Genomic DNA, 27,720 nt, shown 5'->3' with positions numbered 1-27,720 from the left:
GGAAAGGAGCCCTCAAAGAGACAGTGCTCAGATACGTTAAATGCCACAAAGAATTCAGGGAAGAGAGAGAAAAATCTTCATTGAATTTTCAGGTTAAGGGCTTACAGAGGACTTTAATGAGAACAACTTTCTAGAGCGATGGAAACTGCCTGCAGACTGCAACTAGCCAGAAGCACGGGTCCGAGGGAGCGCAGCCAATAGCTTTAGGCTTGGATACACGGAAGGAAACACTTCTTTGTGTCTTGTGATGGTACATGCTAAAATATTAGGTTGAGTGGAATAAGCCAGACACAAAAGGCCAGTTACTGTACAGTTTCTCTCAGATGAAACACTTAGAATTAGCAAATTCACAGAGACAGAGTAGAGCAGTGGCTACCAGGGGTGTGGGGAGAGAGAGGAAAGGGACATTATTGCTAATGAGTGAGAGCTTCGGTTTCGGGTGAGGAAAATGTGAAAATTGTGGTGAGATTTATATAGCGTTGTCAATGTACTTAATGTTAAAGAATTGATCACTTAGATTGATGTAAATGAGTTTATGCTTTGTGTATTTACCACAATTAAAAATAAATTCTTAATTATAATCCAAGAAAATATTTTATCATGTTCCCTTCACATTTTTCACATTTTATTTGATTTATCACATGTATTCAATATATGATTTAGGGAGTATACAGAGGAACCTGTGAGGGTCGCCCAGGAGGACCCTTTTAAAAAGGGAAAGAAAAAAGCATTTGCCGTGCTATAGGGAAAGTGGCATATTGACGGTATAAATGAGAGAGGGAAAATAAAGGATGGAGTGGGAGACTGATATGAAGAATATTCAAACTCACAGTGTCAACCTATAAAATGGCAAGTAGCTGCAAATAGTGTCTTCAAATATCTAAACTGAAACCCTAGAGAATTCTATGGCATAAACTTTCACTACAATAGCATTCTGAAGTTAGTAATTCTATTTACTATTCGAGTTATCTTCTGCCCCCTGAAAGGAAGTCTTCTTTCAATAGAAAGTTGGGTGTTTTGTTTTGTTTTGTTTTTGGGGGGTGCATGTGGGTGTTTTGTAGTTATGAAAACTGTTTTCTCTTTTTACCAAAAGGAAAACCTTATAGCTTTGACTTATGTTAGAAAATGCTTTTGCTGTATGATCATTTTATGTGGGTTCTCCTCATGCATCTATCTATTGATTTTATCCACATTTATCAAAATCTAAGAACACGCTGACATTGTATGTCAAAGTACTGTTTTGTTTTTAACTTTTTGGCCAAAAGTGAATAAGTACAATTTCTTAAGCATCAAGGAAATTTTGCAATTGGGAATGAATTCTTAACATGTAGATCTTCAAACCCTTCATTTGAGAGTAACTGAGGGTTTGGTGTGGTGACACACACAGCGAGAGTTTGTCAATGGGAAATTTCTCTCGAGTTTCATAAATAAGCAAAAAAGTGCAACATTGTAACATTCCTTTTAAGTAAAACAAAACAGAATCTCAGCTTTCAAAACCTCAAAAATGTATGATGCTATCTTTGTCTTCTGAAAGAGGACTTTATTTTGTTAGCCCCGTGACGTCTCATTTATATAGAAAAACTCAACAGGAAGGGAAGCAAGTGAGACTCAACTCAAACCTCCCAACTGACTAAACAGCAGCAACAACCGTGCAACTTCTTAAGCTCTACAACTCAGTAATCTCTGTGGAAGAGATTTCTACCACCCTACTTGACTTGTACTGCAGATTCCTTTCTAACACTGTTCAAAGCACCGGGGCCCTCTCGAATGCAGGAAAGCCTGGGCCCTCGAAGTTCGCAGAGATGCCTGACGAGGCTGGGGGCCTATTTCTCGGCCCATGGCCTACTTACAACCACATCCTAGAGGAGTCTTTTTCTTTTAGAAAAAGAGGTAAGTAAGTAACATCCCAAATTACTCCTCAACTCTTTGTAAAACCTGCAGCCCCTAAGAAATTATGTGTATTTAAGTGGAAAAACACAGCAAGCTTTTCTGGCTTTCTTTCCTTCAGCTATTTACTAGGCCCTTGTTTCCTTAGCCACGAGTCCTTAATCAGTGCAGCCACACTTCCCATTACACAGAAGTCACTCACAGTTTCCTCCTGGGATAATAGCACCTGTTCTTGCTGGAGCTATTCAAAGGGATGCTCAGGGCATTCTTTTTTCCTACCTTTTCTCTCCAAAGCTGATAATTCTCTTATGGCTGGAGAAGAATTTATATATATGATGTCTGTAGCAAATGGAAGAAAAACATAAAAGAAACTAAATAGAGCTTGTTAGCTCTTGAAAATTTTTACTTCCACAGTTATGGAAACTTTCTTTATAATTTCAAGGAATAAGCTATATTAGATAAAGCATATATTTAATTCTACCAACATTCAATCTGCTTGAAATCAATGAAAATCTAATTTCAGCCTCAGAATATTTTGCCTTTTCAAAATTATTTTAGCTTTTGTATAAAGAAAAGTCAGTATAGAGGAAAGTCTATTTATAGGTGGAATTATAACAATAGGAAAAGTAAATAGTCTAATTTTTAAACAAATAGGTGATAGAATATGCTGTACAAGTCAACATTTTACCCAGTGTGTGAAATACCGCAATTTCTCCAAGGCTTGACTATAAGGAAGTGGGCTGTGATTCAAAAACTGGAGCTTTTTCAAACATTGGGCTTTAAGCCTACCATATATTGAAATAAAAATCCAAAAAAGAGGAAGGTTCAAAGAATTACTGGGGAATTAAAGCTATGAAGTTTTCTTCAACGAATCAGTTATAGGAAACAAAACTTGCACCTAAGATGTGACTATATTAAGACACATAATTTGATAAAGGTACCAGACACTTTTCTTCATAGGTAAACACTACTTCCACCTGTGCCCAGGGATAGCTGTGGCCCTAGAATACTTGAACCTACCCACCACCCCCCGCCCCCCGGGGGGTAAGTGTGGAGGTTTCCTTTCTGGAGAAAAACAATACGTTCCCAGAGGAGAGAGTGTCCACATTCCTGCCTTAGATGCTGACCCAGCAAAACAGCTGGGCCTGCACACGATCACTTGGTTTTAAAGCCTGAAACACGCCCCGCCTCACACACACAGCTGTCAATGAACATTTTAGGATTTCACAGTTCAATGTTAAAGGAGCATGAAGAACTTGAGTAGAGTTCTGCATAGGAAAAAAGACCTAAGATAAATTGGAGGGAGGTGGGATCTGAAAGACAAAAGACTATATGGTAACAATGGAAAAATTCCCTTTAATTACTATTCTCAAGAGATTCAAGAAGAGAAACAAGAATAGGATAACATGAAAAAAGAATATTACAAATATTACTGCAATAAAATTTCAATAGACCTTCTAAAAGATAAAGTTGGAGACCGTGCCTAGAGAGAAAAACAAAAGAAAATGAGATTAAAACTATGGGTCATAAAATGTCACAAATTATCAACACAAAAAGGTCAAATTTGACAGCTGGGAGCTCAAAAAAAACCCACAAAAAACCCAGGACAGAGAAACTGGATAGAAGGAATTTGCATTAAAAAATGTTAATAACAACAAAGAAATTACCCAAAGATGAAGGAATAAACATGTAGACTATAAAACCTACCATTAGCATAATACAATGAATTAAACATAGACTCAGAAAACTTAATGTCCATGTAATTTTTCTTAACAACTATTTGAGTATGTCCTACAGCAAAATAAGGAAGAAACCCAAGAAAGGGGACGGTGTGGGTTCCCAGACAAGGTGGATGGAGCAGAGGACAGCAGGACAGCAGGTCCAGGGAGCATCCAATGCAAGCTCAAGCAGAACACAAGGAACTGCGGACCCAGAGCTTCTGTTTATTTTACTGCTGTGCCATTGCTGGCTCTTATTGCTGCTTCTTTCCAACACTGTTTAAAGCCCTGGGGAACTTGTCAATGGAAGGCATTTCCTAGAACATGTGAAGGTCATAAAGCTTCTTGACCTCCCATTACCACATCCCAAATGCACTGAAATATTTGTGAGGGGGAAGAGAATAGGATAATGGCAAATAGTGCAATAAGCAAATAAAAGCAATTGGAAATGCAGGAAAAACAACAAACAGAAAGCAAGAGTTAGGGCAGGCCACCGTGGCTCAGTGGCAGTATTCTCGCCTGCCTTGCCAGAGGCCCAGGTTTGATTCCCAGTGTCTGCCTGTGCATCAATAACAACAAAAAAAAGTATTAGAGGTGAGAAACGTAAATATGGAATGGTAGACTAGATTTAACATTGCAAAATATTTACATCATGATAAGATGTACACACTGCCTATAAAAATTACGATTAAATTAAAAATTATATTAGAAGGATGGCGGGGAGATGATTGTAATAAAGCTAAATTGTGATTTATAAAAACAATGTCACTTGACAATATCTGAGCTTGACAAATTGAGACACAGAGACACGTATTATTTAGAAATATTGGAAGAAACAACCACAAGTATTAACGTCAGCCATCTAAAAGAAACACGACTGGAAACTGAAGAGGGGTGGGATGTGGGCTTTATTTTTTTATCTCGGGCTTCTTAATACTAGTTAACATTTTTGTGCTTGTATTATGATTTTAAACACTCAAAACTTTCATAGTGATAAATCTCACCAATCTTTTCCTTTGACTCTTACATCACTTTTAACATGTCCTATCAATTCTTCCTTTATATGTAAGACCCTTGTCATCTTTCTGATTCTCTTCATATATGCAAGTTTGACTCAAGATTATTTTCCTGACATTTTCAACCTCCTTGGAGGTTGCACATGCTTCTTAAAGCAACATAAAAGATTATTGTGTCCTCTCTTTTAAAACATCCTCTTCTAAAACACTTCAATTTTGTTTCTTAAAAGAAATCTCTAACTCGGTTTGACACTATTATTTCATAGCAGATTCCAACATGAATAACAAAAACATCTTAAAGTGTCCAACACATCTCCTCCCTTTCATTCTCATTTGAAGACAACTATATTTGACAAAGAAACATTCTTAAACTATCCTTTGCCATGCAAACAAGACAGGAAGATCCTAAAAAATCTCAAACCACATTATGAAAAGAGACACTCTCAGAAACAAAACCTGTGGTTTAGGATGTTAGATATGTCTATTCATCTATTTATAACTACAAGACCTAAGGTAAGATAACTGCATTTTCTTTTATCCCCTCTCAATGCTAACTTTCTAAAAGAAGCTTGACTCATCTCTGATGACGGCTATCAAAGGCCAATTTTCTCTTTAATATGATAAATGAAAAATTGTTTTAGGGAAAATGCTTCATCGACTTTAAGGCAGAAATAAGCGCCTTGCTTAAATTAACTTTTCTGGAAACGTACACATGATTCATATCATCAGCCATGGCAGTATGGCATACGCCTAGTAAATGGCAGCTGCAGTTACTTTATCATCTTCTTGGATGAGATATTACAAGGAACTGTGAAAAATAATTATTAAAAATAAATGTCGTATACATCTGAATAATAAAAATGTGCTAGACCTGATGTTCAGCTGCCAAGTGTCAGGGACGCGCATGCAGACTGAACAAAATAAGGCACTTTTTCAGCAACAGGTAAGTAATCTATAGATTTACACAGTTGATTTTTCTCTACTCATTTGCTAAACTAAATATTCTTGTGAACAAAGTATTGCGATTGGGCGCCAGAATCTGGGAAACTTATTATATAGAAACCTTGGCACCTCACATACAGTAGGAGTAAAATTAAGTGTTTGGACCTAAAATTGAAGTGAATTGTTGAACTTGATAATGAAAACTAAGATGGATTCTCCCATCCTTGAGTTGTGACACCTTTAAAATAATTACTTATATTAAATTTACTTATGTAATACACTTGAGGATATAGTAATTCAGAGAAAAAAACTGTTTTCACTTGAATTATTTCTTTAGCTGGTTAAATAAAATGCAATTAAACCCAGATCTGCTTTGTGATCCATGAGCAAGTCTAAATTTGGCACCATTTAATTGCTTATTCAGCATATTTCAGTAAACACACACAAATACATAGTGGAGGTGATAAGTATTCCTTTTCTCCTATTTTTTCTTTTTATAAAATATTTTTATATGCTTAGAAAATGCACACTTACATTTATAGATCAATATATTATCACAAAAAAAAGACCTATAAAACCATCTCCCAGGTCAAGTCAAAGAATATCACTCAGTCCCAGGAAGCCGTCCTCTCAATCCCCATCTCACCTCCCCATAGATAGGTTACCCTGACACCACTCTTGACTTGGGTCTGGTTTTGAATTTTATATAAACGGAATCACACAGTATGTCCTGCTTCATGCCTAAGCTCTTTTACTGAATATTATGTCTGAGAATTCACTCACACTCTTGCACACAGCTGCTGTTTGTTCCTTTTTATGGCTCTCTAGTACTCCTTATGTGACTCTATCACAAAGTTTCTGGCCATGCTGATCTTGACACTGCTTGACCTGAGGCATTATGCTTTGTGAAGTGAGAAGCACCCCTGGAGGGCATGTGGGTGCAAAGCGCATACCCTTCTGTTGGGTAAAGTTGAATTGCCAGATCAAAAAGCATGTACATATTAACTTCAGTAAATAATGCCAAACTGTTTCCCAAAGTGGTTTATACCACATACTTGTTTTTAAAAACTTTTTGTGTCTACTCTGGATCCTAGAGGCTCTGTTTGGTATACAGATAATGGTCTTGGTCTATTATGCATGATACTTTAAAAACTTATTTTGTTTTATTGTTAACACTGTTAAAAATCATATCTTCAGCTGTTCTTCAGCAAGCAGAATTTTCTGTGGCATCTGACATTTAAGCCACAAGGACAAAAGAAACTTTCTCTGTCAAATATTGTATACCATGCAGATGACAGGCCCTCGTTTTTCTAAACAAACTAAAAGAAAACCTCCTGCTGACTGCAGGAGACAAGAGTGATGGTTTTTCCCAGCTGTATGCAAGGTTATATTCTGTACCTCACAGCACCCAGTGTTTTCACTACAGCCAAAACCCAGAAGAGCCCCAAATTCAAATGGCAATTTTAAAAAGCACACAATTGCAAAAATAAGGAAACCCGAGATGCATAAACTACTTGGTATATTAAAAAGCTGTATTTTACATGTACCATTTCATATTCCTAGTATAGGCTACACAAAAAAGACATACTTTGAGTAGGACAATGAGGAATACTATTTAAATACCATAAACAAACAAATGGGAAAATGTAAAATTTTAGTGTTTTAAGGTATAAGATTTCTTAATAAAATTAAAGTTGACAAGACTATGGTCAATTAAAATAATCAACAAAGATGGTGTAATTCATATCCCACAACATTTAAAATGTTTAATGCTTTACATGGGGAAACACATGTGGATAGTATTATATTAAGCACATTAAAAATACCCATATAATCCTTACTAGAAGATCAACTCTAGGGTGGAGCAAGGACTGGCTGAGTTGTACTATTGTTTGTTTCCCTTGGCTTATGAACCCTTCTTTTCTGGTTCTCTTGCTATACTCTCATTTGTCACTGGTCCTTCTTTTTTATTTTTTAACATTTTGCTTTATATTTATTTTTAACTTTTTATCATGGAAGTTTTCAACATAAAAGCAGATAGAATAGCATAATGAACCTCCATCTATCCTTTCTAGCTTCAAAAATTATGAACATTTAGTTAATCATATTTGAAAGGAATAACATACATAGTTCCTTTTAAATCTTATAGTATTTTCTGAATTAAATAGCGCAACTAATTGTTTTTCTACCATAAACTCCATCTAGCTCACTTTCTAGAAACACTAAAGTACACGTATAATTAGATATACATCTGCTCCAAAAGATATATTACATATTCTAAGATAAGCGCGTTTACATAGATGTTTTTTAAAATGAAATAGAAGTTAATCATGCCATTATTAGTTGAATTATCTGGATCATACTGTATTCTGCCTCTTCAGGGTAGAGGGAACAGCATATCTAAGCTCTTTTCTATGGAAGACATAAAGCGCAGGACTGTGGGGGTCCCTCAAGGATGAGGCATGTTGACAGTGCCACCAATCCTTCTACAGGTGACTTCCGTGACCTCTGAAGCAAAGACCTCAATGAGCCTGAACAGCCTAAACGTGTACTATTTGTGCTTTCAAGGAAAAACAAACTTGTATTATATGTGTTTTTAAGGAAAAAGTTAACTTCTCCTCAAGACCTATGTTCTGAATTTGTACCTCCAAATTAGATTATCAGAATTACTTAACGCCTAAGTTTATATCAATTAATTAATATAACTTTTACATTTATACTGATAAATGATCTCTATTGAGTTCAATTTCAGACCAGTCATTTTAAGAAGCATTAATTGGTTACTTTGGAGCAAATTCTATTTAATTTCTAATTTGAATAGACTTTTGAGCTATTGGTTACTTTGGAGTAAATTCTATTTAATTTCTAATTTGAATAGATTTCTGAGTTATATTTCAAAGCTCTGAGAGTAGACAGCTTTCCACTAAAATATAATATCTGATATACTCATTTGGTTAGAGTCTAATGACCATATTGAATATTTATTATTTTATAATCTTTCTATCTTACTTTTCATAATCATGTTATCAGCTCCATTAGTTAGATTTTATGTTCCTCACTTTGAAGATGGGAGGTAAGTAATTTCCCCATGGCCATGTATCTTGTAAGTGGGGGAACTGGGATTTGGATATGTTTGCCAGATTCAAAATAAATATGTAGTAAGAATATTTAACCTGAAAATTAGAAATCCAAACATAAAGAGCATATATTTTTTCTTTTCCATGACATTCTTCAGTAAACTTAATAGCAACATAGCATCTGCTCACAGAACGAAGGTATCTTTCTTTGATTTTGTACAGAGAAGGCATAGCTTCAGAGTTCAGAGACTTGTGGTATCATGAATTACCCATCTGCAGGCACCTTTTACTTGGCTACTCGTGATGCATCTGAAATCCAGACACTGGGGGACAAAAAACTAAACCTTAGAACGATTAAATGCGTTTCCAGTACTCAGTAAGTTGACATGCAATAAATACTTGTCCATAAAGAACTAATGAGCTATGAGAGGGTCAAACATTGAACTAGACCTGCCAACGGAATTGGGAATCATGCAAAGGGACAAGTTCAGCTTCAGGTTTTGCTAGGCAGTCCAGGCCAGCATAAAAAATGCAAAGAACCAGATGTAAGATACCAGAAGAAAGTGAAATATAGAAGAGGCATCCACAGTGCTCCTTGCCCCTGAAACCTACCAGATCCCTCTCTTTCCTGTCTTCTTATCCATTGCTGGTCCTGCCTCACACTCTATCACGGAACGAGAAGTAATGAGACAGAAACACTCTTGTGTTGTGCTCACGACACCATTACACCAGCCTATCAGCACCCTTCTCTACCCTCTGCCTTCCAACCCCTTGCTGCAGATGAAACCGAGCTTCCCCTATCAAAGGCCAAGGTCTCCACCTGTATCTGCAAATCTGTATCACAACCCATCCTGCCTTCTCAAGGACTTTGTACCTGCAGTTATCCCTTTCTTTTCTGAATCATCACTTTGTCCCATTCTGTTGGATCATTCCCGTAAGTTTACATGATACAACCTTAAAAAAATAATAACAATATTTTACTTAGTTCTTCTTTTCTCTGCTTTTTATTCCATTTTTCATCTTTCTTTCAGGGAAAACTTCACTGAAGAAGTTGGCTATTTTTCTCTTTCCATTCCCTTCTTAATATTCCCCAATCCTTCTCAAAATTCTACAGAAACTGTCCTTGCCAGATACTAATGACCTCCATTTTTCCCAAATACAATGGTCAAGTCTTGATTCTCACTTGATTTGAATCCTCAACAACATTTGATACAGGTAGCCGTGTTGTTTATGTTAACAGTTACTTTTCTTGACTTCCACTAACTATAGTCTTTTTTGTTTTTCTTCCATTTCATGGCTGCACTTTAGCAGTCTAATTTGTTTCTTGCTCCTTTGCTAACCACTAAATGTGGGGGTACTGCCAGGCTTGGAAAGGCCTCCCTCTTATTACCCCTTCTTCTCAGTCCTATGGCTTTAGACAGTATCTTCAAGCCAAAGGCTCCCAAGTCTATAACTGCAGTTCTCATCTCTTCCAGAACACTAACCAATATACCCAAATACCAAATCAATGCTTCTACTTGGGAGCTAAGTTCAATATGGCAAAAGTATCAGTATTACTTAGTCTTTGCTCCTTGAAAAGTCTGGTCCCCTCCCAATCTACTCCATCACATTCAATGACATCTCCGTCAGCATGTTGCTCATGACTGAAATTTAGGATCAATCTATCCTTAATTCTTCTTTCCACTCACCTTAACTAAACTTCCTTTTCTTTCTCTAACCACTATCTGATCCATCAGCCAAATACTACTGATTCTGTCTGCCAAAAATATCCTATCTGTGTCTGCTTTTCTCCATCCCCATGAAATCCACATTCCTGAGGTCTTCCAATTTCCTAATTTTTCTCCTTATATCAAATCTTAGCACCTCAACAACAAGGTCTCCAAATGGTAACCAAAGATCTTTTTTCTAAACTATAAGACAGAAGCATGCAACAGCTCTACTTAAAATCTACTTAAAATGAGATGCAAATGTCTCTCCTAGCTTACAATGTCCTACAGGTTCTGGCTTCTGCCTAACTCTCTAACATTTTATACTCCGTCATACCAGCATTCTTTTGGTGCCTACAAAATTCCATGCTGGTTTTGTATATTGGTTCTTCAATGACCATCTTAGAGCTCTCTTGTCCTTTTCCATCATATTACTCTATTTTTTTTCCAATTTTAAAAGAAAAATTTCAATCATACCAAAGTTGAAAGACTACTTCAAAGAACACATGTATATCACTACTTAGAGTCAATAATTAACATTTTGCCATATTTGCTTTATCTTTAAAAGTAGAGTTCATGACATAGCCTGATGACAACAGGAAGTGCTTCAAGGAGAGATGGGAATTCAGCCAGTCTTCAAAGGCTCAGTGTCATATGACTATGTTGAAGGGGTAGGGGATGTGGCAGCACCACCCTATTTAAGACAAATACTTTATATTTTATCATATAAATGATGCACATGCTATTGATTCTGATATAAAGGATCCAAAAATCTATATCCCATGTGCAAAAACATAAACAGTGAGGACACAGCACAGCAGGTGTGAAAATGATTGTCTCTTCATTGTCCTATAATTCATTTCAAAAGCTATTCAGCTAATTTTTTCAAGGAAACATTTATTTATCCTTTATGTACCATCACCCTGATGAAACAAAAAACAATACAGCATATTCTTATACTTTCATGAGTTAGCATTATTTGCATTATTTCTATAGCACCTTTCCTCTAGAACAAAAATCTATTATCTTTAATGAAATTTCAGAAATTTTGAGAGACATGTAAAAATTAAGCTGGCCATTTCCAGTAAACAGTCCAAGAAAAAAAGAAGCATGCCAAAAACAAGTCATCTAAACATAAAAAACATGTATACTTTATTCATAGAGTCTAATTTCATGAAAAACTGTGATGATTTTAATCATTTTGATTCCAAATTGCAGTAATTTGGGTGAAGCAAATTAAGCATAAGGACTATATAGAAGATTGGGGCTATTTTCTGATAGACAAAGTTTCAGACATGAGACAAAGAAGAACTGTAATCAACAGGGCATAATTGATCACTGCATTCATATCAGAACTATAATGACAAAAATGGCAAATGAGTCACAAAAATAGGTAGAATTGTTATCTGTACTCTGTTTAAGAATGTAGGTAAGTATAAAATATAACTAAGGAATTTTTAAATGTTCTTGCTGAAAAATAATAAAAGCATATTCCCTCGGGGTGTGGACAGCTGAGTTCTGAATTACAATACTATCTTTGCTTTGCAGAAAGGCAGTAGAGTACGGAATTGCATGAAATGACTAAAATTAATCCTGAGAGCAGGCAATTTGGTTCTGAGTTGGGCAGAAGGGAAAAAGGGCAAAGGATGCAGGCAAGAGTAGAGACCAGTGTGCTTTTCTGTTGTCCCCTTTTAATACACTTTCTGTATCCAACAACATTAAGCCTTGTTTTTACAGTTTTTTCTATGTAACCAGACAAAATTTATGAAAAAATTCATATGATAAAAGAGCCTTAAGGTATTTAAAATCTGACTTACCCGTTATCTCCATCCTTTACCACTTAAAATGAATTACCTGTTATCTCCATCCTTTACCACTTAAAATGAATTATCGGGCACATGTAAGACAGCTACCAAAAAAAAGCTTTTTTAAAAAAATAAACCACACTTGTCGAAAATATTTCTTACTGACCCTAAAAAGTCCTGAAATAGCACTGAGAGAAACAGGTGCTGTCAGAATAGAAGATTTTACGAGCAATCTCTGGAAGGTCTTGCCTTCGGCTCAGCCTCAACAGGATGCGCGCTGCAGCCCTAAGTGCTTAAAAGGACTCGCTGATGGGCGAGCACCTGTGCTCAGAATAAGAGCGATTTGCCTCCAGCAGGTAGAGCCTAACCCAATTACAGGGGCGCTTGGAAAGACATAAAGGGCGAGTCACAGTGGTTTCATAAATGTGTAAAGGGTTGGGGGTGGGCACATCTTAGGCTTCTAGACAGGAGGACAATCAGCAGACCTCTTCTCTCCGCATGAGGCGCTCACGCAGCGTTTGCTCCCACTGTTACCCGGGACTTGGGACAATAACGAGGGTTGTAGCTGCGAGATTTGCCACCAAAGTGATGTCTGCGGTGAATCGCGGCTGCTCTTCAGAAGGGGGTCCTTGGACGCCTCAGGAGCCAAAGGCTCCGTTAGTGACAATTTAAAAAGAAAGGGAAAGAGGTGAGAAGAGCTGGTGGGTTAGCAAAGTAAAACGAGCCAGGTGAGCTAGTCTCCTTATAGATAAAAGAGATTAGGAATAAATCTGCTCTTCTCACGAATGAAATGTGAATATGAAAAATGAACCCTTGAATACTTATAGCGACATCTGTTTTTCGATGCATATGTCTACGTACTAAATACATTCACCTCCCCCATCGAACCCCCAAAAGAACTTCTCAGTTTTTTGAAAGGTTACCTCGGGCAGAGCATACAGTTAGACAAGCAGGATTGATGGATTGTGTAAGTATTGCCATGACAAATAATGAATTAGTAAACCACATTCCTCTCCTCCCCATTCACCCATGAATGATTCTCCCTAGTTTGCCTCAACTGACAAGCGGTGCTACTATATTCTAGGAAGGGAAAAGGGAATTCCACATTACAACCTTGGAGTCACTTTGCCTCAAAGTAGGAGAAAGTGATGCTGAATTTTAATACACCGTGAAAGTTTTAAAAAACCCCTTTCCCAGATGGGTGGAAAGTGATCTCCTTCGAGGCACCGCACCTGTGGGCACCTGCCACACGCGCCCAGGAGCGATGGCACACGGGGCGGCGCCTCACCCGGGCTGGCGCGGGCCTTCCTGCCGAGCGCCAGGGTGGGGCGGCAGCGGCAGCTCAGCACCCAGGGCTCCCAGCTGGGGCCGGAAGAGCACCCAGGGCTCCCAGCTGGGACTGGAAGAGCACCCAGGGCTCCCAGCTGGGGCCGGAAGAACACCCACGATGCTCCCAGCTGGGACTGGAAGAGCACCCACGGTGCTCCCAGCTGGGACTGGAAGAGCACCCAGGGCTCCCAGCTGGGACTGGAAGAGCACTCAGGGCTCTCAGCTGGGGCCGGAAGAGCACCCAGGGCTCCCAGCTGGGACTGGAAGAGCACCCAGGGCTCCCAGCTGGGGCCGGAAGAACACCCACGATGCTCCCAGCTGGGACTGGAAGAGCACCCACGGTGCTCCCAGCTGGGACTGGAAGAGCACCCAGGGCTCCCAGCTGGGACTGGAAGAGTACCCAGGGCTCCCAGCTGGGACTGGAAGAGCACCCAGGGCTCCCAGCTGGGGCCGGAAGAGCACCCACGTGCTCGAAGCAAACCCCTTGGTGGGCGGCTTCAGTGTGACCGATGGTGCTGCCCTCCTGCTCCCTGTGCAGTGCCATGCCCGGGCTGCCTGGTGGCCCTGAACCCGCGCCGCTGCCTAGTCAAGGGGCCTGGCTCCTTTTCCCACCCCGACCGCTGTCCTCAGGGCCCACGCAGTCTGTGGTTTACCATGGAACCCACAGGGCACGGCAGGGCTGAAGAGGAACAGACACAACTGGAGGGGATAAGAATCCCGGGGCGCGGGGGGCGCGGGTGCACATGGCTCGTTCTGGGCCGCACGCGCCACAGCCAAGAGTTTACCCTGAGAAGGTCTCATTTACTATCTGTAAATCTGTATCAAGGCAATTTAAACTGTTCTGTCCTTTGGCCTTGCCTCTGCATTCATAGTCTCTTCCTCTAACTGCTTCTATCATTCTGAAAATGCAATTAGAAGCCGCAAAGGTCAAATCTTTGATTTGTGACTCTAAAATTCTCAAAAATTCATTTCCTCATTTTTCTGAAGACCCATTCTAGACTCTTTACTGCCTAGATTTTGTTTTTCTTTAGTCTGTGGTGCCTTTAAAGTAACTATCCTAATTACTGTGAAATGTGAAATATTTGTCAAAATTTTGAGGTTTATGGAAAACCCATGACAACGCTCTGTGTTTAAAGAATCTGGACCATAATTCCAAAATATTTAGAAGAAAAAAGCCAGAGAGAAATCCTAAAATTTACTTTAGAGGTTGAGGTTTGGGTAGGAGGAAGGTTAGCTTATATCTACCAGGTACCTCAAGCATTTTATAACTACTTTTTTATATAATGGAGTCTTTAACTAGCTCATATGTCTACTCTCCAAAGACTCCCCAGCGGAGAGAGCTTCAAATCCCTTTTGGCAGCAGGTGAAATGCTAATGGGATGATGGCTTGCTCACTTGATTAATTATATCTGTTAGAGATACTAGTATGTTTTATATGAATGAATAGATTCCTCTGTAGGAAAGTTTTTGTTTGGTAGTGAAGTGTGCTGTACGCCAAAGCAGCCCCCTCTACCTGGTATTTGGATTATGCGTGCCAAACCAAAAATCACAGCCCACGCTGCAGTAAGCATGCTGTGTCCTGGGTACAATATGTATTCATGGTTCCTAAAATGTTTTCCAGAAGATTAAGTTGACTCTGTGTGAATCATTTGGAAAATTCCTGGAAGTGATTCCATCCAAAAAGTAATCTCTTCTCTTGTAAAGGTCTTGGCAATATACAGATCCTGACTGTATCACATTTGGAGAAAATTTAAAGAGATAGAAAAAAATATGAGAGGACTAGAGATATGCATGAGCATAAATAGATTTTTGTCAGCATTCCTTTATTTACAGAAATATGTTTTTGGCATCTAGATTTAAGAAAGAGCAAAAATGGAGTAAAAGAGGAGACTCTGTAAGGAACTTCATAATTAAGAACATGGCCCATGGTTGCAGGTAGACCTGGAGTCAGATACCAGCAAATCACTTAGTTTCTCATTGATAAAGTAGAAATGACAATATTTCCACTCTCACAGGACTATGACTAAATTTGGTAATGTATGCAAACTTCTCAGCAGGTATTATCTTGTGTGTCAGTAATAACATGTGGCTCTGAACTTTATATTTTCAGTGCTGGCAGAAAATGAACATGTCTTACCTTCACTGACTTCCTTTAAAGGTTCAGCAGCCTTTTATTACCTTACATCCCAAAGGAATAATCGTGAGATCAAAAAGATGGACAGCAGGTTTATGTCCGAGAGTGCACCTGGGGTTTCTGCAAGCGTTGGCACAAAGATAAATTCCAGACTCTGAGGCAGCACCGGTTTCCCATCGTGCAGTTAACACCACCATGTGCAAGAGCAAAATAAGCATGTTGTCATCATCTTCAGTGATTTCAATCCCGAAGTGCCCTGTGTTGTGTGCATTGATTTTTTTTCTTTCAAATTATATAGCTATTAAAATGGCAAAGGAAGTTTTTCAAGAATGTATTTCATTAGGTTTAAAACTGCCCATAAAATCTGACAATCTGTGTCAGTGTCGCTGCTGGGAAACCAATAAAGCCCACACACCATAGCAGGTTGCAGGAAATGCCAGCAGTGTCTCCATCAGCTGATGAAGCAACTACACCCCAAAGACAAACTAATCAACACAGAACATTTTACTGACAATACACTTGTGTCCCCATATATCAGAAAGGCAATTTAAGTATGCTTGATATGCAACAGCTCTTAGAAAAAAAAATGCCAGCTTAAAATGGGAAAGCAATCTTTTATATTTCTGACTTATTTCTCCATCAGAAAACACTGACTGAAGAAGTCCATGTTACTAAATCTACGTTAGTCGGTAAAACAGTAGACCAGTTACGCAGGCAGTATCTACATATACATGGCAACTGTTCGATTTAATCCCAGTTAAACCCACATGTTAATCAAATCAAATGGATGAGACATTTCATTTGGTAAAAAAAGTGTATTTCCAGTTTATTTCAATACCACAGAGGATTTACTTTTTTGAAAGCCATTAACTATGGGTGAGTGAATAGCATCAAGAATTCTCCATTCAGTTACTAGTTAAGAACCTACTATCTACAAGGCATACAATCCATTTGCCAAACACCACGTGGTGCTCATGGGACGGAGAGGACAGACAGAGCTCCTGCTTTCCAGGAGCGCACTCCAAGTGGGGGACCAGCAGTGGGACCAAGAGGTCTTAGGGTCCCTTCTACCTGCTCTCTCCCCAATAATCTGAGCCTCGCTAAAACCACCTCAAATGAATACAAAGCTAAATAAAACATCGTTCTGCCTGTGCATCCTCAAGATGAGTTTCTCTCGACATCTTCCAGCCAGATGCTTCTGCTAAGTCCCTTCTGCGGGGCAACCCAGGAGCCACGACATTAGCAGACACTTAAGCTGCTGGTGGCAATACTGCACAATAAATTATATAAGAAGATTTATGTGAGCAAAGTGGGATCGTTTGGGGATTAGAGTGTCAGGAAAGTTTCAGGAAGTTCTTGAAAGATGAAGACACGCTAACCAGGCAAATAATGGGAAGCGCAGAAGAAGAGAGGCAGGACAGCCTCGAGAAAGCATGCTAGGACACTGCACAGGACATGTATTTTAGTGTGACACAAGTACAGTGCCAGTGGGAGAGGTGGCAAAGACTGGCTGGAATGCTTAGCAGGGAGCAGATTCTAAGGGGTCTGCACATCATTAAAAGGTTCGATGTAAGTTTTATATTGGGGACCATGGGGATCCCTAGAAGGGTATTAAGCAGGAGACTGGTATGAGAATGCAGGGAAAGAAGAGAAAGTGACAGACAACTAACATAAGATGTTGTTCAGAAATCAAGGGAAGAAATATTTGAATTCTCAGTGAAGGCATTGGCTCTAGAATTGGAAAGAAAGAGACATAAGAAAGATATCAGCTTCAGCCACCACAGGATTTGGTGAGTAGGTAGATAAAAACTGTAAAAGAGGGTTCCATGATGTGGCTTAAGGCATGGATAGATGAGTGAATGGAATACCATTTCCAAATTTCAGGGATACAGGGGAAGAGATGAGATTGGCTACACAGAAATCACTGAGAAAAATGGGTTTAAATTAGAAAAAATTAAGTTAAATTAAATTGAGATTCTCAATTATTTCTTACCGAAAAATCTACCGATACAAATAAAAGACCCTAAACTCCATGAAAAAGCACTTTAAAATTTCACATTAAAATTCTATAAAGTTGTCATGCAGGGAATGATGTCATTTCCTATATAGGGTAATAAACACCAAATGACACATCACTGGGTCCCAATTATAGCAGTTTACATTTTAAAGATTTAGCAAGGTGTTTCTTGTCTAACCTGTTAAATTTGCCACCAAATACTTTTATTTAATAATAGTTTTATTTTATTTTATGGTACTTTTTGTTTTATTTAATGGTACTTTTATTTATTTGGTACTGGTCTACCCTTTAAGATAAACTCCCTAACAGTAGGCTTTGCCATCAGTGATACTAATGGACAATTTTCAAACACTTTCACCAAAAATAAAGATATTCACATCAAACTTACATATGTTTTCTTTAAAGTTACAACGTACATCAAACAAGCAGTTCTGGACAAGAAGGAAAAGAATAGATAGACAATCATGCTCATCAACAGACAGAACATCTAGACAGAGGATCAATAAGGAAATGGAGAAGTTGAATAATGTACTAACTGAACTAGACCTAACAGACATTCACAGAACGTTGTGCCCCACAACAGCAGGATATATATTCTTCTCAGTCGCCCATGGATCTTTGCCCAGGATAGACCACATGTTATGTCACAAAACAGGTCTCAATAAATGTAAAACTATTGAAATTATACAAAGGCCCCTCTCTGAGCATAATGGAATGAAACTGGAAATAAATAACAGGCAGAGGACTGGAAAATTCACAAATTTACAGAGATTAAACAATATGCTCTTAAACAATGAGTCAAAGAAGAAATTACAAGATAAATCAGTAAATATCTCAAGACAAATGGAAATGAGAACACAACATAACTTATCAAAACTTATGGGATGCAGCAAAGGGAGTGCTGAGAGAGAAATCTATTGCCCAAAACACCTATATTAACAAAGAAGAAAGAGCTAAAATCAAAGACCTAACTGCATACCCAGCAGAACTAGATGAACAGAAAACTAACCAAAAAGCAAATAGAAAGAGAGGATCAGCAAAGATTAGAGCAGAATAAAGGACCTTGAAAATAAAAGAACAATAGAATTTTTTTAGTGGTTCTTTGAGAAAATCAATAAAATTGAAAAACCCTTAGCTAGATTGACAAAGAAAAGAAGAGAGAAAGATACAAATATAATCTCACAAATGGGGTGGGGAAGGGACCATTACTACTGACCCCACAGCAATAAAAAGATCATAAAAGGATGCTATAAGCAACTGTATCCCAACAAACAAGAAGACTTAGATGGAATGGACAACTTTCTAGAAACACACGAATAATCTACACTGACTCTAGAGGAAACAAAAGATGACAACAAGCCAATCACAAGTAAAGGGACTGAACTGATCATCAAAAACCTCCCCACAAATAAAAGCCCAGATCAGATGGCTTTTTTTACTAAGCATTCCAAGAAGAATTAATACCAATTCTGCTCAAACTCTTCCAGAAAACTGAAGAGGAAGGAACACTACCTCACTTGTTCTGTGAAACCAACGTCATTCTAATATCAAAGTCAGTCAAATATACTACAAGAGAAAATTACAGACCAATTTCTTTAATGGGAATCTAGATGCAAAAATCCTCAACAAAATACTTGCAAATCAAATCCAACAGCTCATTAAAAGAATTACACACCATCATCAAATGGGTTTTAATCCACTTATGCAAAGGTGGTCCAACATAACACACCACATGAACAGACTGAATGGGCCCAACCACATGATTGTCCCGATTGACACAGAAAAGGCATTTGACCAAATTCAGCATTCTTTCTTGATAAAAATACCTCAAAAGATAGGAATAGAAGAAAACCTCCTTAATATGACAAAGAGCATGTTTACATGTGGGAAAAAAAGCACAGTTAACATTATATTCCATGGTGAAAGACTGAAAGCTTTCCCTCTGAGGTCTGGAAAAAGACTAGGATATCCACTGTCACCATTGCTGTGCCAGTTTGAATCTATTGTGGACCCCAGAAAAGCCAAATTCTTTAATCCTCATTCAATATTGCTGGGCGAGAGCTTTTTAATTGTTTCCATGGAGTTGTGACCCACCCAATTGTGGGTGGCTTACTGGAGCTGTTTAAGAGGGAACCATTTCGGAAAAAGCTTTAGAGCCATGACAGCAATCAGAACCAGCAGAGCCCATGCAGCCAGAGACCTGAGTAGATGAAAAGGGAAAACACTCCCAGGGGACATTCATGAAACTAGAAGCTGGGACAGAAAGCCAGCAGACTTCACCATGTGTCCTGCAAGCTGAGAGAGAAACCCTGAACTTCATTAGCCTTTCTTGAGTGCAGGTAACCTCTTGTTGGTGCCTTAGATTGGACATTTTCATAGCCTTGCCTTAATTTGGACATTTTCACGGACTTAGAGCTGTAAACTTGTAACTTAATAAATTCCCCTTTTTAAAAGCCATTCTGTTTCTGGTATAGTGTATTCCAGCAGCTTGCAAACTAGAACAGTTGTTATTTAACATTTTTCTGGAAATTCTAGCTAGAGCAATTAGGCAAGAAAAAGAAATAAAAGGCTTCCAAATTGGAAAAGAAGAATTAAAACTTTCACTGATTATAGTGAAGGCCTCCCCAAAACTACAATAAATATACTAGAACTAATAAACAAGTTCATCAAAGTGGGAGGATACAAGAGAAACATGCAAAAATCAGGAGTGCTTCTATACATTAGTAAGAAGCAATCTGAGCAGGAAATCAAGAAAAAAAATTCATTCACAATAGCAACTTAAAAGAATCAAATACCTAGGAATAAACTTAACCAAAGATGTAAAGGACCAATACACAAAAAATATAAAACATTGCTAAAAGAAATCAAGGAAGATCTAAAATGGAAAGATATGGATTGAAAGACTAAATATAGTTGATATCAATTACACCCAAATTGATTTACACATTCAATGTAATAATCAAAATTCCAACAGTTTACTTTGCTGAAATGTAAAAGACAAACATCATACCTATTTGGAAGTGCAAGGTGCTCAGAATTGCCAAAAACATCTTGAAAAAGAAAAACAAAGTTGGAGGACTCACATTTCCTGACTTTAAAGCCTACTACAAAGCTACAGTGGTCAAAACAGCATGGTACTGGTATAAGGATAGAAATATTGACCAATGGAATCAAATTGAGAGTTCAGAAATAGACCCTCACATCTGTGGTCAAGTGATTTTTGACAAGGCATCCAAGTCTACTCAACTGGGACAGAGCAGTCTCTTCAATAAATGGTGCTTGGAGAACTGGATATCCATATCCAAAAGAATAAAAGAAGACCCACATTTCACACCTTCTACAAAAATTAACTAAAAATGGATCAAAGACCTAAACATTAGAGCTGGGACCATAAAATTCTGAGGAGAATATTTAGGGAAGCATCTTAAAAATCTTGTGATAGGAGGTGATTTCTTAGAGCTTAAACCCAAAGCACAAGCAATGAAAGAAGAAAGAGATAAATGGGATCTCCTCAGAATTGAATATTTTTGTCCTTCAAATGACTTTGTCAGGAAAGTAAAAATGCAGCCTACTTAATGGGAGAAAATATTTGGAAACCATATATTCAATAAGGGTTTAATGTCCAGAATATATAAATACATCCTACAACTCAAATATAAAAAGTTTAAAAATGGGCAGAAGGCATGGATAAACACTTTACAAGGAGAAAATAAAAATGGCTAAAACATACATGAAAAGATGTTCAATGTCACTAGCTATTAGGGAAATGCTAATTAAAACCACAATGAAATATCACGTCACACCTATTAAAATGGCCATAATAAAAAAAAATCACTGCCTTTTAAAAATTTAAGCTCATTTGTTACTATAAACACCAAGAACAAGCTCTGGGAAAGAAATGTTAGCCTTTATCTACAAAAGGACAGCAAACTCATAACCAGTAGGTGTTTCTATTCAAAATAAAACAGATCAGAGTAAATAGAATTTTTCTTTCCAGCACATTTTTCTTTCCAAAATAAATGTCTGAAAACTCAGCAGATGTCTTATAAAAGTTTTGAATGTTACTGAAGAATCTGATAATTTCATGAGATTTTACTTGAAAATTTGGATCACATAAATTGAAATCTGGATGAAATCATTTTAACAAGCACTAACTATAAATATGTCCTCAATGTGTTTAGTGGGGAAGGTGTTAAATGCCAGCCAATGGAATACTGTGAAGTGTCAATAAGATACCAATGAATAATATTTGCAATATTATAATAATTAGAATGTGTCAAAATATGAGCATATAATTTAATCACATTTAACAAAAGAAATTAGAAGTAAAACCAGAAAATAAGGAAAATATATTGTCCCTAATTTGCAAATCAGAATCAAAGTAGTTTACTTTGCCTAAGTATCTCATCATTTAATTAGACATGTAATTCCAATCTCATTTTATTTTCTGCAACCATAGATTTCATAGCTAACCATAAGTCTCATCCAACATGTTCCTTATAGAAGATAGCAACTATCACAGATTTTTTTGTATCTTAGCAAAACAGAAATCAGGCTTTTTACTGTTTACTACAACAGGATTGTTTTATCTTCTACAATGTATTGTGAAGAAATCTAACATGGGTTTTATGTTATGTTGCAAACCTGACTGTATTTTGTAAAGCAAACATGAAGCTGTTTTTGCTTACATAATAGATTGGATGGATCACCTTAATCCATTTAAATTTTGGAGAGCACTAGCTGTACCAAAACATAGTAATAATGTCTCATGTTTCAAGAACACAGAAACATTTTGAGACCAACAGTAGAAGGGAAAATAACTATGTCAGTTGACACAAATTTCTATTTGCAAACCGCTCATCATTCTGGGGCGGGGGGAGGAAACAAAACTTAGGAGAATAAAATAAGTTTCCCAGCAGAATGCAGTTTGGGGGGGGGATAAAAATCACAAGGTGATTTTTCCCCCTGAATGGGGACAGATTGTACAATATCCCAAATCCCAAAAATTTACTCTTTGAATTAAAATCCAATTTAAATATTAATCTCCACGTAAATAGCTGTTTGAACGACTGGATCAGAACATTCCTTCCAAAACTGAAGACATAACACTGGAATTTTACCCTTTAGAACATGATTAAAGATCATGTTACAACTACCTGCATTCCTAACTCTATAGGGTGGTTCTTCCAACCTTTAAATACAGGAAGGCTAGTTGATTAAAATATCCTCCTGAGGCATATAAAGAAATGTAGAACATTATGTGATTCATGGACTTCGAGATGTCATCACTGGCAGCTCAATGAAAACATTTCTTAAGCCTATTTGTTTTTGGTAACATGTACACACAACAAAAGTATTTCAGATTAAATCTTTTCAACAAACAATGAACCCTCTGATTAAGGCAAGAAACAAAACTAAAAGCCAGTCTTTTACCATGTACTTGGTTGAAGGCAAAATGATAAATATTTAATCACTAACCACAGGGCAGCCCACTTCTTCCCAGACGCAAACCTGATTGGGTGCTGTCACCTCTAGCTGTCCATCCTGAGATCCCATTTGCAGGATCTATTACAATAGGAAGCTGAAACATGGAACAACTTGTTAGGTGCTCGGGCAGCAAGCCAGGATCTAAATGCATATTCATATCTGAAGATGTATGTTTCCTTTGTTAGGGACACATTTATGAGCTGTTTCACATGCATCTCATTTGTTGTTGTTTTATTCCTATGAGTTAGAATAAAATGGTTCCCCACTTAAACCATAAATAATCAATAATTAAAATAATTGCTTCCTTCAGGGAATCCACAGGCAATACGGATGAGAATTTTTTTCTGATGTAGCACAGACTGAGAACCTGAAAACAGAAAAAGCTAAATGCGCATTGCACATTTCAGAAGGCTGATTAACACGCCTCTGAAACAAAGCCACATGAGATGTCCTAGCTGGTACTAGAGATTTGTGCTTTTTTTTTGTTTGTTTCTGTTTTTGTTTTTTTTAACAGAGGCCATAATAAAGCAAGAAAGTATTTTAAAACAATATGTATTTATAATTATTCTTAATTCTAATAGGAAAATTTTCTACAAAACTGACTTTTTAAGTATCAACACATCCCAGGGTGAAGTGGAAAATAATGTTACAATTTATGAGCACCTACTACGTGTTTTCTATCCATCGTTGCTCCCCTTTACGGATGGGGCACCTGAGACAGGGAGAGGCACATGCCTTGCTTTCTAGTAGCCCAGCTAGAAAATGCAAATGGAGGAATTTAACGAGAGTCAGAAAGCCCCTGCCTTTGCAGCCTACAGGGGCCCATCAAATACCCATCGGTAAACTGACATTTTATAAACAGCATCTATGAGCAGCGTGCATGGCTTCACTTGTTCTAAGAGACCAAGCTCACCTGGTTCAGAATTACTCCTTCCCTTCTTTAAACTTTCTCCATTACTCCATTCTCAAACTATAGGTTTGCTTTTTGTAAACTTTAAGAACAAATATTTCACTTGTATATTCTTTACTCTGTTGTTAGAACTTTGAAGGATGGAGCTTCATTTTCATTCTCTCGCTCTCCCTCGCTAATTATATATAAACTTTACATTTATTCAATAAATGTGTGCCATTAATATAATACTATCTCTAATATATTAAAGAAGTCAGGCTCAAACATACTTATAACATCTTTTAAACAATCATCATTTTTAAGTACCCAGCCTCCACACACCACTACTATTATTTCTTTCAGACAAATAATCCTTTTGCTTCTCTAGAAACTCAATATATATTATTTATAAATTACTTTGTTCTCTTTTTCATTTAATTGTCCAGGATTGGATAACTTCATTTTTTTCAATATCATATTAATTTGAACTGAATCTAATAGACTTGTTTAAATGAACAATTTTAACCTAAAGAAATTTCAGAGTTTTCTGTCAATTGCTTCAGTTTTAATTTATTTGACCCATCTCTGATGAAATTTAATCTCCATCCTGCACAGAAAATGAAAGTGGAGAAATAAATTCCTCTCAGTCCTATGATTTCAAAGGCTCAAAGTAAAGAACATTTCCATTTTCGTCATAATCCTTAGCCCGGCGAGAGTGGTGGTGACTGAGGTTTGGTGGCCGGTGCGGCAGCCGCGGGGACTCGCTGCCCAGAGCCACTTCCCGCCTCTGGCCACATCTGGGATGATATTGTCCCCCTGCCCTCAGCTCCCGCTGGCCCGTTGGGTTCCTTTCACAGAAAATAACCAGCACTCACTAAATAAAAATTTTTCCCATGCCAATATGTTTTACTTAATAGTGAAAAGTGCAATTGATAGAGAAATTAAACATTCACATGGTCAGGATCCCATATCATACATAGCCTGTGCGTTGGTTTGACAATAGCAAGGCTATTTTGTTAACATCAGCAGACATTCTTACTCTTTTTCATATAACGTGCACTGGTCTTGTCCACTCTTAAAAGATCATTAGAAATAAATTTCAGTGGATGAAAAAAGATGCAGATAAAAAAAATATTTTAAATAAAAACTTTAAAATTCTAAATGAACATATAAGCATTAACATATGGTGTATTTTCTTTAAAAAATGAAACACGCTTCATAGCGTTCCCTCTACATGGTCCAAGATGACAGTTTTGATGATCAAATACTCAGCAGCACTCACACAAAAAATAACGTGCATACATACATGAATGTACATACATGTGCCCTGCATGCATACACCTGTGCATATAGACATATACACATAAAACCACACTGCGACACACCATTTACCTTGGGTTTCTGCTTTACTTCAGAAAGGAAAATATGGTTATATAATAATTGTAAAAAGTCATTTCCACTTCAAATTGGTGACATATATCCCTGAGACAAGAGGATGAGGATGAAGTAACATGAATATAAACATTTAGATGAGTACTCAATTCTCGAGTGAGCTTGGTCTCTTTACTGCCATTACTTACAATGGACCAGTTAAAGGTCACTTATTCAAATTAAAAAGAATCATTCAGTACCCATTTTCCAGGCATTGCTCTAAGCCCTGGAAACAGATGGACTGATAAAATGTAGGGAACATCTACAACTCCAGACTGAGCCCTGTCAGGGAACACAGATCAAGAAAAATAATTAGCCATGGTTGCTGGCTGAATCCAGCACACATGGGAGAAAAAGGATACATACACACACACATATATATATATATAAAATATATATATACACATACATGTATATATATATATGGTATACTAAGTTTTATCTAAGAAAGGGAGATATAGGACTATCCATATCTCTATCTATTGATGGGTCAATAAATTGATTGATCCATCTATCCACTTACTATTTACATATATTCCTAAAATATGTAAAGATAATATAAAACTAAAGAAAATGGTTCTATATGGAAGAAGGAGAAATTAGGGAGGACAAAAACAGAGTCAAAGTTTCTCTGAATATACCTTATTTCTGAGATTAAGAGTAGATGTATTAGGTGCACGGGTGGTTCAGTGGTTAGAATGCCTGCCTTTCATGCGGGAGACCTGGGTTTGATTCCCGGACCATGCACCTCCCCCCCCGCAAAAAGAGGAGATGTAGTAGTTTTACATCATTATCAACCAAAACTAAGTTCAAAATTAAAAATCCCTTAAAATCAAAAGTAGCATGAAACAAATGAAGCTGTGATTAGAGTTGGTGTCTTAATCATAAAGGAATTTTTCAAGTGTTTTTTTTTTAATGATAATTTGCAGCACATGCCTAGTGAGATATTTCATAAATACAAAAGAATGGTTAGGAAATCTTTAAAAATAGTTTTCAGTAACTCAATTGTAAATGATATTATTAGTGCTATTATTCTAAAACTAGATAGAGAGATGCATGATGGAGCAAATAAGTCATTAGAAATTAATTTCAGTGGATGAAAAAAGATGCAGATATAAAATTAATTTTTTAAATAAAAGCTTTAAAATTCTAAATGAACATATTAGCATTAACATATGGTGTATTTTCTTTAAAAAAAAAAACCAAAACACACTTCCCACTTTTTCCACTTCAAAGACCAACCATCATATTAGCAGTAAGCATCCCTAGCAGTAAGCATCTGGAGGTGTGGTCTCGAAATACGGTTTCCCACTGAAAAGAAGCAGGCTTTCTGGGGAAAATGACTGATTCTAAGGCTCAGGCAGGAAATACGCAAGACAATCCTGCAACATGGTAAAACAGAAAGTAAAGAGAATATTAAGAAATACTGAATTGAAAGGAATCAGGAGCCAAGTTGAAGATCTGCCCACCAATCAAAAACTAAACAGTCTGAGCTTTGAAAAGAATAATAACTACAGTGGAATGAAACATATCAGCTATGTTAAAAATTTCTGAGTTCAACCTGTCCGGATAGATCATTTAAACAATCCAAACACATGGAGCCCAGAATGGGAACGAAGGCTTATACTTCTGTATAGCTTAGACTAATGCCCAGATACACACCAGAGGATACTGAGCAGATAATTTTAAAGTATTGGCAAAGTCCCTTAAGGGACAGGAGAAAAAAATATGGATCTATTAAGTTTTACCACCAGGGAAAACCCTGATACTGTCTCAAACATTAGGGAATTCCCAAGCCCTAGGCCAAGCCCTTGATCCTGAGGCTCGCTCTTGGGAAGCTTATTTATGTAAAGAAGCCAAACCTACCTATAGGTATGCCTAAGAGCTACCTCTGGAGGACCTCTTTTGTTGCTCAGATGTGGCCTCTCTCTCTCTCTAAGTAAAATTGTTATCTTCCCCCAGTGTGGGACATGACATCCAAACATAAAAATGTCTCCCTGGCAACATGGGATGTGAATCCCAGGGATGAGCCTGGCCCTGGCACCGTGGGATCAACAATGCCCTACTGAACATCAGGGGAAAAGAATGATAACAAAATAAGGTATCTGTGGCTGGGAGAACTCAAATAGTTGAGAGGCCTTCTAGAGGCTACTCTTATGCAAGCTTCAGCTAGATATTGCTATTCACTGCGCTTTGCCAAACCCCAACTAAAACCATTCCTGCCCACCCCAATGAACACCTAGGGCTCTATCTGTGATTCTAAAAGGGTTCCATACACTATG

At 37.5% G+C, this 27,720-nt stretch overlaps 1 protein-coding gene across 3 annotated transcripts in view; it reads right to left on the bottom strand.

The window, feature by feature from the left end:
• Positions 1-27,720, bottom strand: part of LAMA2 (laminin subunit alpha 2) — a 546,302-nt gene that overhangs the window by 436,577 nt on the left and 82,005 nt on the right. The window lies entirely within an intron of this gene.

The sequence above is a fragment of the Tamandua tetradactyla genome, chromosome 5, assembly GCF_023851605.1.
Source record: "Tamandua tetradactyla isolate mTamTet1 chromosome 5, mTamTet1.pri, whole genome shotgun sequence".
Classification (NCBI taxonomy): Eukaryota; Metazoa; Chordata; class Mammalia; order Pilosa; family Myrmecophagidae; genus Tamandua; species Tamandua tetradactyla.
The sequence above is the reverse complement of the archived record's forward strand: the minus strand, read 5'-3'. Positions and strand labels throughout refer to the sequence as shown.